This window comes from Cryptomeria japonica, chromosome 7 (assembly GCF_030272615.1).
Source record: "Cryptomeria japonica chromosome 7, Sugi_1.0, whole genome shotgun sequence".
In the NCBI taxonomy this organism is placed as follows: Eukaryota; Viridiplantae; Streptophyta; class Pinopsida; order Cupressales; family Cupressaceae; genus Cryptomeria; species Cryptomeria japonica.
Window position 1 is genome coordinate 511,041,836 of NC_081411.1, and position 17,840 is coordinate 511,059,675.

The following is a 17,840-nucleotide window of genomic DNA, read 5'->3' on the forward strand; positions in this document are numbered from 1 at the left end:
ATTGGCCCCAGCCATGGGGGACGTTCGTACGTCCTGAGTACGGAGGGGGATGTCTGGGATGTCCCTCGAATGTCCTGAGGATAGATGGACGTCCCCTAAGGCTGGGGCCATTTTTCTTAAGTTAAAAACATAAAATTAAAAAAACTGTAGTGACCCTCCCCGGATCACTTAATCAAATCTGATTTTGGTCTGATTTTTTTGTTTTTTGTTTTTTTTTTTGTTTTTAAAGTTTTTTTTTTTCTGATTTTTTTGTTTGCTTGAATGTGGCAAAGTTTGATTGCAATTATCATAGAATGCTGGCATATGTTCAAAAGACTAAATATAGGACTGCAATACGCTTTTAATTGATATTAAAAGACAAAATGGGGGGGTAATTACATACCCCACATGACAGCTACAGCCTGCTACAAATCTGATCTGCTCTTGAAAAACTTAGATCTGCTGAAGATTACTTCCCTAAACTGAAATGGTAGATTTCCAGATTGAACCTGAAAGATGCCAACTACGGATTGGCACAAATCTGATTGGTCGTCTCAACTGAATTTTTGACCAGTGGTATAATTTTATTGGTTTTGATTAGGTTATTTTGGTTTTTATACATTTTTGAGGTTTTTGAATGAGAGTAAATAATGCAATTTTGGAAATCAATACAGGAATTTACAACTACTGAAATTAATTTTCAGAATGTCTGATTTATTAACAACTAACAAATGCCAAGAATAAATGAATTTCAACACTAACATGCCAAATTGGCCTACCTGGGGTCCAACGCCTTGCCTAGAGGGCTTCTTTATTGACTTTATTGAATGAAAATGCTGCTACAGGAGCTTCCAATGTGCACCAACTACTCCAACATGTTTTATTCCTCTAAACAATAATTATCAAAAACAATTGAAGGGATGAATAGCTGAACTAGAGCTTATTCTAAAATCTTGCCAGGAGAGATCACTAAAATTGCTTCCTTTTCCCCTCTAATTTGCTGATATCATTCAAATATGTTGGGGTTTCACCAATTAGACCACCAAAATGCCTTAGCTACCTCCTAACAATGATTTCACAAGCAAAAGCTGCTCCAAAACTCTCCTTATTTATTTTTATTACAACCCCAGGCTCCCACAAATGGTACGGCTGGTTTAAAAGTGCAACAAACTTGCTGAAAAATGTAACCAAACTGCTCAGATCTAATTGACAATGCTAGCCCTGCAATCTGATACAAAAATCCACTTGATTTGACCCTTGAATGGCCTGAAAACCGATCTTTTCTGAGTGTTGAAGAAGGATAAATGGCAGGGGCATCATCCAACCTGCCTGTAATTGAAGGTTTTTGTCTCCAATTTGACCTCCACACTGTTGTTCCTGTTATGGCAGAATATTGCAGAGAAGAAGAATAACAATCATCAAAATAACATCATGCCCATCTTGCACGTGCAACCTCCTTTTAGCCTCCAAAACCTAATTCGACCCCTAGAAGCATCAATAGAAGATTCCAATGGAATCTTTTCTCCCTCCATAAGTTCAATGGGTATGAGGGTCAGCTCATCATTAAAATTTGGCCACCTTTTAAAATTACTTTTCACCTAGGAAAATGTGCCATGGGGTGAATTATAAAGTCTTATTAAAACATCTTTTAAATTAACTTTCTTCTATTTTTAGAAAAAGTGAGTTTTATAACTTTATATTATAAAGTTATATTATTAAGTCCACCAAAGCAAGAAAATGACTAAGTATTGGTCCCCTTTGGCTAACCAATCATCTCCATACATTGAACTTCACCTGTGGAGATGGGTAACAAATGAATTTACGTATCTGAATAGCAACTAGAGAAGTGGGGACATTACAGAACCTCTAAAGTTACAAGCTAGATGAAAGCCCTTGGGTGGTCTCTCACACCTCTAGGCACCTCAAAATCACAGAGGATTTCATCTCCACAATCAAAATCCTGAAACCTAGACTAGGAGCTCCAAACAACATTGCCAAAGATGAAAAAAGAATTCAATAATGCCAAAACTCTCCCCCAAAATGTTTCTTTTATTCCCTCCTTAACTTGCACGTACACTTAAAAGGTTTTTTCCTTGGCATCCTAGGAATATTCTATTCCATGTGCTTTTTAAAGATGCCCTCTCTAAGGAGTTTGAACCTCCTCAAGAAGCTTATATCTTAATTTATTAAGTTGTTTTAAAAACAACTTAATTAAGTCTCTAGGCAGCATTCCCCATGATGGCCCCATTTATTTGTTACTTTATTAAAATAATACAAAGTAAATTATTTGATTGAACACTTCATTACTTTTAATTAAAATATTAAACTTGTTACTTTAATACTTCCATTTCTCATTTTGAATCCAACACCCAGTCTTCAAATTGAAATCCGATGACGCCACCGATACCCGAGGTGATGTCTGGGTATCGTAGGCCAACTACCAGTCTACTCTAAAAAATAAGAACCTCCCTAAAAAATAGGAGACTGCCCTCCAGCAACTGAAAATGCTCATAGGGTCTCTTGCTATGCTCCACAAGCTCCGGGGGACCTCTGGGTGAACTATTAATCACTCCCTAAAAAATAGGAAACTGACCTTGAGCTCTGGAAATGCCCCATAGACCTCCCCAAAGTCTCTTTACCCCTCTAAATAGGTCCCCTGTCCACTACATTAGCCTATGAGAACCCTTGTTGATAGGCTAAACCTGCTAGAACACATCTGCCTTAAGAAGGGGACATTACAAAAACACAACATACTTTTAAATATTTTTTCCCTAATGTGGGCCCCTATCGAAAAAAAACCCCGAATCATACGATTTTTTAAAAATATGCTTCTATGAACATTAGATTTTTATTTTCACCGCTTCCCCTAAATTGTGTGATTTTTTTCACGAACTGAATCATGCTATCGTGCTTTTTTTTTTTCGCTAAACGTACGCTATCTATTGTGCGCTTTTTTTCACTAAACCTATGTGCACTTTTTTCACTAAACTTGCATGCCTTTTAGTCACTGAACATATGTGCATATTTGTTGGTTAGATTGCAATGTATATAATTTATACTCTGTGTTTCCTAGAGCCAGCGACTTACAACACTAGGTTAAGGTAATAGCAATTATTCTAGAGTTCTAGATCCCTTTGCTGATCGATCGTAGTTCTTAAGTTTTCTCCCACGGTCATCCTGATCTTTTATATGATGAGGGTCATTACACATTGATATGGATTGCTTAATAATAAATAAGTATCGTTGCTTTTGACTACTTCCAATGCTAACCTTTGGATCATTATTATTATAATGAGTGTATATCGTTAATAATCTGAAGTCAGACTAAAATTCATTGGTGCAACAGCAGTGTACATACAATGGGGTTATGTATTTTTGCAATTTAAAGTCGGGCTCTAAATTGCTTCCCATATTTTCAATTTTTTTATTTTTTTCAAAATTTCAATTCGTCATTTGAAGAATGAAATGAGAGGTGTTTGATTGTTTTTTATTTTTTGTAATCTATCAGTTAAAAGTTTAAACTTTCATTCAAACTCTAAAAAAATGAGCAGCAGTGGGGGTGATAGTAGTAGTGAGAATGAAGTGGAAATGGTTGATGCAAATGTAAGTGGAAATGCTGAGAGAAGTAGTGGGCAACAACCTAATATATTAAAATGCCCTTCAAAAATTATTGAAACATATGCAAAGGGCCCTTTTAATAAAAAAAAACCTCTTCTCCAATATGTTACACCTAGGGGTGAAAGGAAAAGCAATTCAAGAGGGAGTAGGGTGTGGAATTGTCATGTTTGTTTGACATATTTTAGGGGCAACTACACAAGGGTTAAATCTCATTTTTTGGGTGTTCCAAGCCATGGGGTCAAAGCTTGTCCAGAACTAAAAGATGAGAGGATAGAGTGTCATAGATTGCATATGGAGGTAGAAATAGAGAAACAAGGTGTGGCAATACCGACACCTTCTTTTGCATGTTCACAAAGTCAAACATTTGATCCTATGACATCCACTATTGGTAGTAGTAGTCAAGTTGAGACAAGAGGAAAGAGAAAGATGGGTAGTGAGAAGGGAGGGTCAGTATAAGTTTTGTTTAATGCACAAGGACATGAAGCTACAGAGACATCAATTGCTAGATTCCTTTTTGCTAATGCAATCCCATTTCATGTGGCACATTCCTCTTACTTCAAACGAATGGTCAAAGATATAGCCATTGTCGGTCCCACATTCACACCCCCTGGAGATCATAAGCTGTCACAACCCATATTATTTTAAAATTATTATTTAGTAATTAGATTGATTATGAATGATTTTTAATATTTAATTAATTTTTCCTTAAAATTTTACATTTAATAAAACAAGAAATTATATTAATAATTAAATATATAATATTATATTTGCAAAACTAAATATATATAATGAATGAAAGCTAATTAATATATTTTAAAAGTATTTATGAACTTAAGTAAAGTTTGTAAAGTTATATTCAATTGCAATAAAAGAACTATTATATATATGTGATAATATTGTCTAATATTTTATTGTTTCGTTTGCAGGCTGAAGGAGAGAGATCATTCACGTTTTCTATGTCTTCTCCAAATGATTCATATCGGGCTTTATATGTTTAGAGGACTGGTCAATGGATGTCTTGACCAGTCATGTCATTTAGACATGACCGATCAAGGCACCCATTGATCGGTGCCTCTTCATAGTGCACATCTCGATCTATGTTATGTTTGGTAACTAACATTAATAATTAAACTCTTGTTCGAAGCGGTGTTTAGTTAAGATGCTTTGTTAATGGCCCGAACAGGTTTATGAACTCAACTCGATAACAACAGCATTCTATATGCTATCATTTAATACCCCGATAGCATATTAATGCCGATCCATTTATGTATCGACATTAATGTGCTATCGGGTTACTAGCCCAATAGCATTAGATCGACGCTTAACTATGTTAAGCAAGTCGTCGATCTAATCCTTCTTTTATCAATGTCAATATCATAATCATGATCAATGTTGTAATCCGGTAAACATATTCAGTTCGGAAAGCATAAATCAGATAGCATAATCAAAACAGAACAAAGGAGATTAATAGGTTAGGAGAGTCTTATCTTGCAGAAGCTACTAATGCATTAACAAAGTTCACATGTTTTATTTATATATTAAGAGAGGTCTTATTTATTAATAAATTAATAATAATATAAAATAAGAAATATGTTTTTATTAGAGAAAGGAGAGATTGCATATTTTATTATTAAAAGGTAAGAATATATATTCAAGTTAAGGTAAGGAAGGAGTAAATGTTTAAGTGCATCTTTTTAAAAAGGGAAGAACTTTTAATTCAAAACTAAAGACCTACGTCATGTGAGCTTAAGAAGGGGGGGTTTTATAAAACAAAGGCAATTTAAGTTTGACCAATTAAAGTTAAACTACGTGATCTTAGGTGGCATAAATAAAAGAGGAAAGCTTGTTTAAAAAGAGAAGACTTTACGCATGTCAAGGGGGAGATATGTGTGTGTTTCATTCCTGCATGTTAGGCATGCATTTTTGTTTTGAGTGAATGATGGGGAAAGCTGTAAGGGCATGGAGAAAAATAAATAAATCTGTGAAAGTCAAGTTGATTAAGGGGGGGAATATTGCACAGAGTTATGGGAGGAGCATGGCATCGAGTAGGAGAGTAAATGATGAAATTGGTCATCGACAAAGTTGATGGAGCTTGCATAACATAAATAGATCCCAATTCATTGGATCGAAAGAGGTGGACTTTGCATTTCTACGGTATTGAATACCTTGTCAGGAGGAGGTAAGTTGCTTGTTATTTTATTGTAGATATATCAGAGAGTATTATAGTTAATTTCCATCAACTATGAGTTTTAGAAGAATAAATCAATGTGTGAGAATTCTGTCAATGTAGTATTTTCTCGAGACTTCTATTTTTATTTAATAACTTCTCAGTTGCATGAGTACTTATTGAGATGCCTGAAACAGAAGCCTTTGTTTGCATGGAAATCTTACGCATTCCTTACACCCTTTGTTATCATTTTTTTAGTATATATTCCATTGAATTAAAAACCTCATATGCCAGCCATGACACTTTTTGTGCAATCCCTTTTCGAATGCATGCCAAATAGCGCAGTAGTCTTTCTGTGATAAATGAAATGATATCTCATTTAAGACATTGACTTTCATTTAAGTTGATTAAGGCGGGGGGGGGGGGGGAGGGGGGGACAGAATCATGAATAGTTTCAGTGCATGCATGGCATTTATATGCTTCCTTTCCATTATATGTAGCAATAGCTTCCACACTGAGGATGAATATAGATCCTGTCTTTATCGCTCCTCTCAGTTTATTTTGATTTATATTTTTTAGGAGGGGAAACACTGGTAATAGAAGAAGTTTATGGCTGCCTGAAAATAGAATTTAGGAATTATGGTATTCATTTTAAAATGCAAACATTATTATCCAGAAAATAATACGTTTTCAATTATACTTTGATAGAAGTCCAGACTCCATAACATGTTCCGAGGTTTCAATCTGAGCACAGCAAGAAGGATGCTATTTGAAATTGTTTAAAATTTCCTAAAGCCTCTTCAACAAACGCATTTGAATGTATTTCTCAAACAGCTGTCTTTCCTAAGCTTCCACATTTTGCATACATGTCTACCGTAATGTCTGTAGAGAGAATCATATCTCCCTATATACTCACATTACTTTGAGGCAACTTTTCAAACAGTTCACATACCTTTACTATGCTTCAACATTTAGATAAAAAGTTTTTAGATTACTTTAAGTCTATGAATAGAAAAAGGTAGAGGATTTAACTTAGTGAAATAATTAAGCAGATTAAAAAGAAACTCCTTTTAAAAACAAATGGTAGTACAAAGAAATTCATGCTCCTTAGAGGGGCCCACCTGAAATTTTCATAAAAGAGAATTCTAATTTTTTTAAACCTAGCCTCCTCTATGTAAAATTATTCCCACTCAAGTAAGTATAAACTAAGAAAGGAAATTCTTAAATAAGAATAAGGGACTAGCATTTATTTGTTATGAATTTAGTAAATTTAGTATTAAATAAGTAAATAAGAATGAAGGATTGTTTTTAATGTTGGTGGGAATTTAGTGTATACAGTAAAATATAGTTAAATTTCAAAATTGAAAAGAGGATTTGTTATTATAATTAGATGTGGAATTAATTTTACTTTTAACTTCTTTTAATCTTGAATGTTTATAAACATATATGTGTATCAATGATCTATGAATTTGGGAAGTAATATAGAATAATAGAAACATGTTTTTTTTAGAGAATTAAAAATACATTATATCTTTCAGGTTGAATGAAATCATAGGATAATAAAGTGTATGATAATCTAAACATAGTAATGTAGATAGTTCGTTCTTATGTGGATTAATAGCATGATTGAACTTAGGGTATTTTAAGTAAATTTTGTATAAAATGGAAAGAGTCACATTAGGAGTATTATACATATTGTTGTTATTCCACCTTGTAAGAGCTTATAAGTAGAAATGTTAGTACTTAGAACTCATATTAAATTGAATGGATGAGTGGATATGAATATATTGAAGCATATAAAGCTTGGACGCCTTAGTATGTTCTTATGTGTGCTTAAATGCCCTTGAACTTCCATGAAGCTAGTATAAGCTTGTGTATGCACTTGTATGCTCTGGTTGCTCTTTTATTGCTTATATCCTCATTTTTGTCTCATGATCTTGTATGTGTATAGACTCATGCATTTGCATGCTCTTGTACGTCTTTCTAGGCTCTTATGTTTCTCTTGTAATCTCAACATGCTCTTGTATGTATTTATGTTCTCTTGTATGCTATTGTATGCACTTAAGCATTCTTGTAGTTATTCCATGCTTATGTATGTTGTGTGAACTTCTATATGCATGGTTGTGTGTCTTCATTGTATTTTTTATAATTTGGAGGGGTGCTGAATATGGAACAACAGGGAGGGTAAACCTTGACACCTGGTTTACCTGCCGGTAGTCGGCAAAACCTTTGGCCAATGATTTAAAATCATTAAAAATAATGATTTCCTCTTACCTCCTGCCATATCATGAATAAATGAACTGCATCTAGTCATAGGTGATATGTAGTTAGATCTATTCATGCTGCACCAGATTCCATCCCTTGCCAATTTCGAGTTGCTAGACTTCTTCCTGTAGGGTCGGCGGTTCTTTGTGTCAGAAAGAACTCCGAGGAAGCATAAATGCTTCACGGTTGGGTGGTAAAGCACTCCGGCAGGGTTTTCACCCGTGGGTTGAGCGTGGGAGATAGATGCTAGGAGTCCCTATCAGGATGATATTCAGCTTTGTACTATATATTCATTGTAATTTGACCTTATGGTCTCTTGTAACTAATGTACTTTTCGTATGATTTGTAAATATCTTGTCTCATGTAATTCGTATATTGTGTCAAGTTGTATTAAACAATGTGTCAAGTTATAACATTATGTAACTATTTTTGTATATTGAGAATATTGGATTAATCATGAAAATGTTTTCCTTAATTATGTGTATATTTGAGAAGATTTATTGTAATTATGAAATTTTAATATTTTAATAATATGGAGGACCTTACACAAGCTATAAACTACTCTCCTAGACAAAGTGTATTCCAAGGTTAACGTGTTAATGGAGGATATGAAGCAAGCATGGATGAGGTTTGGTTACTCTATTGTGATGGATGGGTGGATTGATGTTAGACATCGACCACTCATCAATATCATTATCACATGCCCTGTTGGTTCTTATTTTTTGAAAGCCGTGGATTGTTCAAGGAAGCGTAAGGATGCAGAGTTCTAGTTTAGCATTTTGAGAGATGCCATAGAGGAGGTTGGAGCTACTAATGTTGTAAAGGTGATCACTAATTCAACACGTGTGTGCAAATCAGTAGGTTTGATGATGGAGGGTGCTTATAGGCACATCTTTTGGACCCCATGTTATGTTCATGCATTGAACAATGCATTGAAAGACAAAGGAAAAATAGATTGAGAGAAGCGAGTGCTGGCAGAAGCTAGAGACATTCAAATGTTCATTTGCAACCACCACACATCACTTGCTCCCTTTAGATCATTTTCAAAGGAGTCCCTCAAACCCGTTGAAACAAGGTATGCCAGTTAATTTTGTATCAAACTTCCAATTTTTATTTTAATGAACATTGAATATAGGTATGGCACTTAAATTTTTTCTTATTTTAATGAATGTAGGTATGCCACTTACTTCATCTTGTTGGAGAGGATGCTTGAGGTGCATGATCCTCTACAATTGATGGTGGTGAATCCTAAATGGGCTAGATGGCGGGAATCAAACTCTACTAAAAGAAAATCTGCCAAACAAAAGATCCTTGATGACAATTTGTGGTCCACTGTGAGGTAACACATCGTTGATTTTATTATTAAATTGCTGATTGTTTTAAAAATTAATTATTAGATTACTGATTTTCATATTCTAATTTTAATATTTTGAACTTCGCTTTTGTAGATATGTTTTCTCTATCATCTCACCTATTGTAGATGTCATCAAATATGCTGATACAGACTTTCCTATTCTTGGCGAAATGTGAAACATTTGACAGTATGCTTGGGAAGATTAAGCAACCAATTTTGGCTAAGGATCCTACTTTGGGGTTCTATGAGCAATATATTAGGCCCATTGTGACACGAAGGTGGAACATAATGAACACCACGCTTCATATGGCAGTTTATGTAGTGAATCCCAAATGGTATGCACCAAGGGATGGAAGGGTGCCTCCATGTGATGATGATGAGGTTTTAGATGGGTTCACGCAAGCCATTGATAAGATATATGCAGAGGAGGAGGCTTCCATACTTCGTGCACAATTCCTTGACTTCACAAATCTTCATGGTCCTACATTAAGTAAATCACAAGCGAGGTTGGGCATAGCTATATTAGCCCAAAGAGACCCTATTGGATGGTAGACATGGCATGGGAGGGATACACCACAATTGAAGTTGGTTGCCACTCACCGACTTTCACAGGTTGCTAGTTCCTCTATTGCAGAGAGGAATTGGTCCACATATGGCTTTATCCACTCTATCAAGAGGAATAGACATACCTCTAGACAAGCGGAGAAGATAGTGGCCGTGCATAGTGCTCTTTGACTTCAGGGTTGTCAGACTCTAGAGTATCGACAAACTCTAGCTTTACGATGGGATGTTGATCCCGAAGGTGTGACCCAAGTTGATGAGGAGGCACCAAAGGGATTGGTTGGGATTCTGTTGGATGAGGTGGACGTGGACCATGACAATAGCAGAGACTCTAAGGACTTTGATCTTGATGCAATGTTTGGAGATGCAGATTAAAGGCAGCATTGTACTTTGTTTTTTTGTATTTTCATATCGTAATCGACCATGAAAATATATGGCAGCAATGTAGTCTTTGGGCATTTTGTATGTTATTTCTTTAATATATATTATCATATGCATATTGACAATGAATTCTGAATTATGAATGCATATTGAGTATTGGCAATGTTGTATGTTCAAATTTTATGTTGTAAAATGTTTCCGTAGTATCATACACATGCCATATCAATGTTTCGTATGAATATAATGTATATATGCATGCTTTATCCATGTTTTCATATGAACATTTAAAATTTTCCTATATATTTTAAATTTTCACTATATTTTATATAGCCATCTCCATTGCCTCCCCACCATCCCAAATTTGGCAAAAAATTTGCCATCCCTAAAACTCATCCCATCATCCCCTGCCATCCCCATCCCAAAAACTTGGGGTAACATAGCTTATAACTTATTGTTATTTAATTTAAAATCCCTCGACTTTATCAAAAGTCGAGATGATCATCAAAATTGAACCCTCAAATCATACTAAAAAATAGTAAGCATGCCAACTGACTGTTGGTGTCCATAATTGACTTACTAACAATAGTGTGGGAGAATTAACCCAAAAAGGCTCTAGAAAAGAGTGTTACGCTTGTCATAACTAACTTGCGTTGGCACTCTGATGGGAAAACCCCACTCTTATTGTCGATGGATGTCATTCACCATTAGTTCAAAGTCACCAAAGTTCACCAAGTTTGAGTGGGTCTCGTCTCTTAAACAAGGCCAGACTCAAAAAATAAAAATAAATGTTTTTTTGGTTTATGACATGCCCTCAAAATATACATGAAATATAACAATATTTAGCTCCCTATCTTTGTCTTCAAGTCAATCTCACTCTCTTCAATAAAACATTTCCCTTTGTCTTTTTCCTTTCTTATACTTTTAAGTTATATTTCATGTATTTATTGGCAGGATGTTTGAGCATGGTTTTAGATCTCTAGGAGTTATAATGCAAACTCTAGGTTTTAGAAGATCTTATAAATTTTGAGACAGTCAAATTTCAGTAATTAATAGGCTCCTATCAACATTCTCTCGCTCTCTCTATCTCACTCGCTTTATCTACTCTAAACTCTAGTCCTCTATCTCTCTCTATCACTCTTCCTCTATCCCCTCTCTATCCCTCTATCTCACTTTGTCCTCTCTCCCCCAAGATCTAGGTCTATCTCTCTACTTCTCTCTTTTTCACTCTTAGACCCCTGTGAGGGGTGCTACCCTCAACCTCATTTTAGTGTTGCCTCCAAACCCCATCAAACTATAAGTCTAAGCAAGTAATAGGCCAATGATGAATCATGATCATAAAAATCTACATAATACATATCCCTTGTTGCAAATCTTTGCATATTCATGATTAAAAAAATATTATGGTTGCTACATCAACCAGGGCCTACCTTAGATGCCTTTGTAGGAGGGATGCAGGCTCCTCTGAACCATAGACGTCTAGTTATTGTTTTGATATTTGTTTGAAACATTTGATGTCATGGATTTCATATTCTATGAGTTTTGTATACATTTGCCAATATTTGTATATGCAAGTGTGCTATTTCCTTCAACTACAGTTTGCATTTATACTTATTTTATCAATGTATACTTGTGTATGTGATCAAATTAGCTTCTATTTGATGATGTTATTGGGTCTTTAAGGTTTATTTAATAAAGGGTGCATGAAACAAGTTTTAAATCCTTAAAATTTCATGAGTTTTTAACTCATCAACTCTACGCAGAGTTTTTTTGCCAAGTCCCTCACTGAGTTGAGTCACCCTTGCCGAGTTCAAGTCTCAATACTTTGGTTCAGACTTTTGGCATAGTGGTTGGCTTGCTTGGTATCAGTGCTCTAGTACCACTATAATAACCCATACTGAAATTTGGTTCACATTAAATGTATTTTCCTTCCAATACTCATTCACGATTCAATCATATGATTTTCAATCATGTATGTATCATAAACAATTGCTGCTATCTAAATGTTATTATACAAATATTCTCACATCAACCTATTGCAGAAAATGACTGATCAAATTAACTCATTTCTGACCTTTATTGAAGATTTAATTTGTCATAGCAGACCCCTGCAATGCTCTTACAACCCAAAATAGCTCAGAAATAATTTGCAGCCCCACGTAAATGTTGGAGAAGTTCGGTTATGTTGCTGTCACAGTCAGTGGCACATTTACAATGCTGTCATACAGATAATGCTGTCAAAAATTTAAGCCAGCACTCTCCATTTCCTGTCACTTAGTCCTCCCTATATTCTCATGCTTCCATTCTAAGCTCTGCTCATATGTTTGCAATCAGAAATCTTTATAGCAGACTGTAAAATGTATTAAATTTGATCCCTCAACAACACAAAACAATTTTCCATTCACACAATATGAGATAAGACACCTAGAAATCAAAGATATGTATGAATTCACCAAAAAGTTTATCTTAGCTACGAATGTCAATAAGATGAGATGAAACCCTTGACAAATAATTTCAACCAATTTATTCTTTGATCACATAAAATATCTAGTAGCAGGTATGGTCTGAAAATGTTCCAATATACTAAAAGAATGCTCAACAATCATCAAACTCAAATCCTTTAAACCAATCTGAAATTACCCGGTACTGTAGTGCAACACTGGAGCTGTATGGGACACTGTAGCAGCAGTACAAACTACAGTAGCACAGGTAAGGATTACTGTGGCAGAAGTACAGACTACCATAGCATGCTTTCAAAATTCATAAAATCTTCAAACCCTTCACAAATTTGATCAAATCTTTACCAGCTAATCAAATAAGCACAACTGTGAATTCTATAATGAATCCACCCAATAGGCTGAATGGGTTTTTGTCCACACAACCATCTTATCCAAGGGTTTTCATCCTAGGCCATGCTGAACCCTGCAGACACAAGATCTCTAAAAGAAATATCAAACTCTAGATGTCCAAATGAATTGCTCTCATTCATAGTTCATGAACTGCTCTAGACTTGGCAAGTCCAAGCCGAGTGACCCTGGGCAAGTCCTAGGGGCCCGGTCTCGGGCATGTCTAAGTGCAAGGTGAGACTCGTGTAGACTTGGGACTTGCAGACTCGCCTCACTCCTGGTGAGTCCTGATGGTTGGACTCGGTTGGCAGGACAGCACTTAAAAATTGCAAAAAAAACATAAACATAAATGTTTTAAATTGTTTTTTTTTGTTGTTGTTTTATATTGCCTCTACAACCCTGAAAGTGGGTTCATTTCATAATATTGGCAAAATAGGAGGAGAAGAGTGAGTTGTAAGGAAAAATAAGATTGCATTACAGAGCAACCAACAAGGAGCAAGACCAAGATTTCATCAACAAATCACATTTGGACAGCTTAATACTCACATTTGGTGCATCAAGAGCTCTCTACCAACAATTGGAAAGAGGCTGCATTTGATTTCAAGTTTGTTCTAAGAGGTAAGATTAGTTTTTTTTGTTTTTTTTTGTATTTTCTAAACAAAAATTTCATTTTTTATTCATATTTAACATTTCAATTCATTTCCTTTTAAAGAAAGAACAAACCATACATTTTGATTTGGAACAAACCCTACATTATTTTTTTGAGCAAACCATACATTTTATTTGTAATACAAACCATAAATTTTTTTGAACAAATCGTAGATTTTGTATTAGTTTAATAAATTACAAATTACAATGTACAAAAGTTCATTTTTTTGTCATTATGTCTTATTGCAGCAACCTTGAACTTTTGAAAACCATATTTTTCACAATGTCTACTCCTCGAACCCAGCTAGAAAGGACCCAACTTGGAAATTGAAAGGCAATAAAAAAGGAGAAGCTAAATGTAAATATTGCAAAACGATTTTTCATGGAGGCATAAATAGATTGAAATACCATCTTAACCACATACACAACCATGATGTTGAACTATGCACCCTAGCACCTCCTAAGGTTATTCGCGAGTTCCAAGTGCAATTAGAAACTTTGAAATAAAAAAGGAAATGAAGAAGAGGCAAAGAGAGGAGTTGGCGAGCATTGGTAGTGTTGGAGAGGCTTCTTCCAAGCCTCCATTTTGTCCTACTGCTAGTAGTTCTTTTGCTAGTGTTGGTGCAGGTGCTTGTGCTAGTGCAATTGGTAGTGAGAGTATTAGCATTGGTCCTAGAGTTCGTAAATCTAGGATAAATTAATATTTTGAACCATGCACTACTAGTTCCTAATCGTCACTTGAGAGCATGGGTTGGAACAAGGAGGTACATGATGCAACTAGACATGCAGTTGGCCAATTTTGGTACTATTGCACCATTCCATTCTTTGCATCAGTGTAATTCTTTTTTATTTGATTTTTAAAATTTATAGTTTGATTCTTTGTTTGATGAATTTTTATTGGACATACTTATCTTATTTAATTTATTTGTGACATGTGTGAGGTCTCCTTATTGGCAGTTAATGGTTGATACCATAGTTATTTGTGGAGTGAGGCTCACAGCCCCTTCTGAAGTTGAGTTAAGTGGCCCAATTTTGGCAGAAATAGTGGCTGATGTAAAAGCCGCATTAGAGGAGCACCGCAAGATATGAAGCAGGAAGGGTTGCACCATCATGACTAATGGTTGGTCTGATAGGAGAAATAGGACGCTCCTGAATTTTCTTGTTTCTTCCACAGGTGATTGATCATTCTTCTTCCCTCAATGCATTCAGTAATTTGAATTAGCGATTAATATTTTTACTTCATGATTTATTGAATGATCATTGATTTTGCTTCATTTTAGGTGGAACCATGTTCCTCAAGTCAATTGATGCTTCCACACAATCAAAAAATGTCACATTCCTATGTGAGGCTATAGAGGAAGTCATACTTGAAGTGGGTGAGAAGAATGTAATTCAGGTGGTGACCAATAATGTAGCAAATTATGTTGCTACAGGTAGACTTTTGATGGAGAGGCACCCAGCTATATTTTGGCCTCCATGTGCCACCCATTGCCTTGATCTCATATTGAAGGATATTGGCATGTTTCCATGGATCAAGACATGTGTAGATAAGGCCACAAATATTTGCAAATTTACAATCAAGCATGGGTCCTTAGCCTAATGAGGCAATACACGGGGCAGAAGGAGTTGGCTCATCGTAGAAACACTAGATTTCCCACCAATTTCATTACATTACAATCCTTGAGTTAGTCAAAGGCAACTTTGACGCATATGTTTGTTGGTGAGGAGCAGATTTCCTCATCCTATGCTACAAACACTGCAAGGATTGATTTGGCAGATTGAATTTTTTATGAGCTTGTAATGTCCCCTACTAGGTTTAGACATGTTTTAACCATAATCAATCTATTTCAATATACGTATGACTCAAACTAAATATATTAGGAGACATTTCCCCTTAACATGAATCCAATCAGTGATATTACATTGCTCAATCAATTAACTATTAGTAAATAAATTGTTCATCTATCATATATCCATAATTCTTATGAGCTCTTTCTGATTTACAATCTAATATCGTTATTTGTCTAATTAAGACATTATATATATATATATATATATATATATATATATATATATATATATATATGTATGTATGTATGTATGTATGTATGTATGTATGTATGTATGTATATGTATATGTATATGTATCTGTATCTGTATATGTATATGTATATAACCTTATTAATATTACAACATTACTCTCTCTATATATATATAATCCTTATTCTGATTTGACTATATACACATAAATAAATTTATTAAATAATATAACCAATTATGAATGTATTTGTTAATTACATTTTAGATACTTTATTGATACTACCACTGCTTTAAACATTGGTTTTTTACTATATTTAGGTGCTGGTAAAAGGGCAGACAGATCTGACGCATAGCAGATCTGGTCTGCCACTGTTTTGGAATTAAGTATTATTGTTATACAATATTGCAGTCTTGGTTAATATTGTTATTAAATTCTATATACAAACATTAGTGGGCTACATATATGAAGCTTACCTATTAAACACATACCCTATGCATACCACCCGAAACAAGGATGTTACTGCCTGTAACTTAATAACAGTTCTGATCTGATCTGATTTGATAGATGTTGTCAGATAATGTCCCTCTCTTCTCCTTAAATATTTATATATTTTATATTTTTTGTTGTATGTAATTGCTGATTTTATCCTTTTCGTATTTGAAACTTCTTTATACATTTTTCTCTTAAAGGTCACGCTTTTTGAAGACTCACCTTATTGAAGAGTCATGTCTTGTGTTGTCCCTAATGGATAATGGCGATTCTTGGTATTTGTTAATTCTTATTGATGTTAACATGATCGCCGAACATTGCACCATATTATATATTTCCTTGGACTCATCGATATTTATTAATCTAGTCGATTGTGTATGGGTAATATGATAGATTGATAGCATGCAGTGATGTTAGTCTTTGATACTTGGTCAATCTTTTGGATGCATCAGTAATATATTCATATTGTTGTTTGTTAATTGATACATGGGTTAATGCAATATTCAATCTTTCATATCCAGAGATGATGAGAGTAGGTTAATCGCATGTTTTATAATTTATACTATATAAATTATGTTTACAATATGATATTAATTTATTTTTTATTTGAATATTTCAAGAACATTATTAGTAATAAATTTTAATAAATATTAATTAAATAATAATATTTAATAAATAAATAAATTTCAAATAATCATTTGATGGTAATTTTCATATTAATTAATAATAATAATTGTTTTATTTAGGAGACATATTTAATAATGGAGGGGACATGATAGAGCTAGGCTTTTGGGCACCTTGTGCAGAGATTGTTAAGGTAAATTTTTTATAAATTCTACATTATGTTTTAATTTTTATTCATATTTCATTATTTGCTAATTTTCATTCACACTTAAGTTAACTGTTAATGTTTCACAATATTTGCAGTTCATTGACCCCTTGGTAGTTGTCCTACGAGTTGTTAATGAGGAGAAGCCCGCAATGGGTTACAAATATGAGGGCATGGATTGGGCCAAGGAGGCCATTAGATTTGTCTATCTAGGAGATGAGAGTAAGTATTGTCCCATTTGGGAGATCATTGATAGGAGATGGCACCTCTAGCTTCACAAGCCCCTCCATGCAGCCGCTTATTAGCTCAATCCAACATTCCATTTCTGCTCTGCTTTCAGGGCAAATAAGGAGGCCTTTTCTAATGCACAAGGGGAGCTCTTCTCTTGTCAAATTTGCAAAGAAAATCGAACAAAATTGCAACCAAGTAAAAATATATATTAATGGCATAATTTTGATTTTACATTTTTAAATTTATTATTAAATGTATAAACTTGAAACTTGAAGTCTTAAAATTGGAAATGAGACTGATTTTTTTTCTTTTTCTTATCTCAAATAGATGGTGGCAAATGTTTGGTGCTAAAACACCAAATCTTTAGAGGATAGTCATTCGCATTTTGAGCCAACCATGCAGTGCTTCCGGTTATGAGTGAAATTGGAATCTAT

The 17,840-nt window shown here is 34.5% G+C and overlaps 1 protein-coding gene across 4 annotated transcripts in view; it reads right to left on the bottom strand.

Moving 5' to 3' along the window:
* Window positions 1-17,840, bottom strand: part of LOC131060147 (uncharacterized) — a 265,487-nt gene that overhangs the window by 75,754 nt on the left and 171,893 nt on the right. The window contains exon 16 of one of the 4 annotated variants that reach the window (XR_009110290.2): window positions 12,397-12,539. The exons of the other annotated variants lie outside the window; for them this stretch is intronic. The gene's annotated coding sequence lies outside the window, so the exon portion shown is untranslated. The remainder of the gene's footprint in view (window positions 1-12,396; window positions 12,540-17,840) is intronic. 4 annotated transcript variants of the gene reach the window in all.